The 475-nt window shown below is 36.4% G+C and overlaps 1 protein-coding gene across 1 annotated transcript in view; it reads left to right on the forward strand.

The window, feature by feature from the left end:
* LOC119581706 (protein argonaute 14-like) overlaps nucleotides 1-475 on the forward strand; it is a 12191-nt gene that overhangs the window by 11048 nt on the left and 668 nt on the right. The window lies entirely within an intron of this gene.

Here is a 475-nt window from a genome sequence, read left to right on the forward strand (position 1 = left end):
TCTGACTGTACATGCATACATATATCTGCATACATGTATACGTATGAGATTTATATCATTCATCCGACCAGCAGTTCTGATGAAAGCGGCGGAGCATCATTCCCGAAACGAAACTTTCCAAACACAAGAAAAAATATCAAAGTACACGCTGAGGGCGATGTGTTTGAGTTATGACATTCCTTCCTATTAGTGTTATCTTGCGTCAAAGATCCGGGATGATGAAGGGCTCGTATTTTTTTTATCTTTTAATTCCTTTTTTTTGAGTTATGTCTTCCTCTATGTAACCGATGAGTGTTGGGGTGATAGATGTACAACGCAAGTTTTTTTTCTTTCTTTTTACCAGGACACGTTTGTGATGATTTTTTTTATATTGGAATTTGGAAAATGCGTGGTTTCTACACTGACGCGTATCTCTTGTTCCAGAGATTTGGAAAAGTGTTCATACTTGTTCATTTATTTGTGTTTTTTTGTTGTG

Source organism: Penaeus monodon, chromosome 15, assembly GCF_015228065.2.
Source record: "Penaeus monodon isolate SGIC_2016 chromosome 15, NSTDA_Pmon_1, whole genome shotgun sequence".
NCBI lineage: Eukaryota > Metazoa > Arthropoda > Malacostraca > Decapoda > Penaeidae > Penaeus > Penaeus monodon.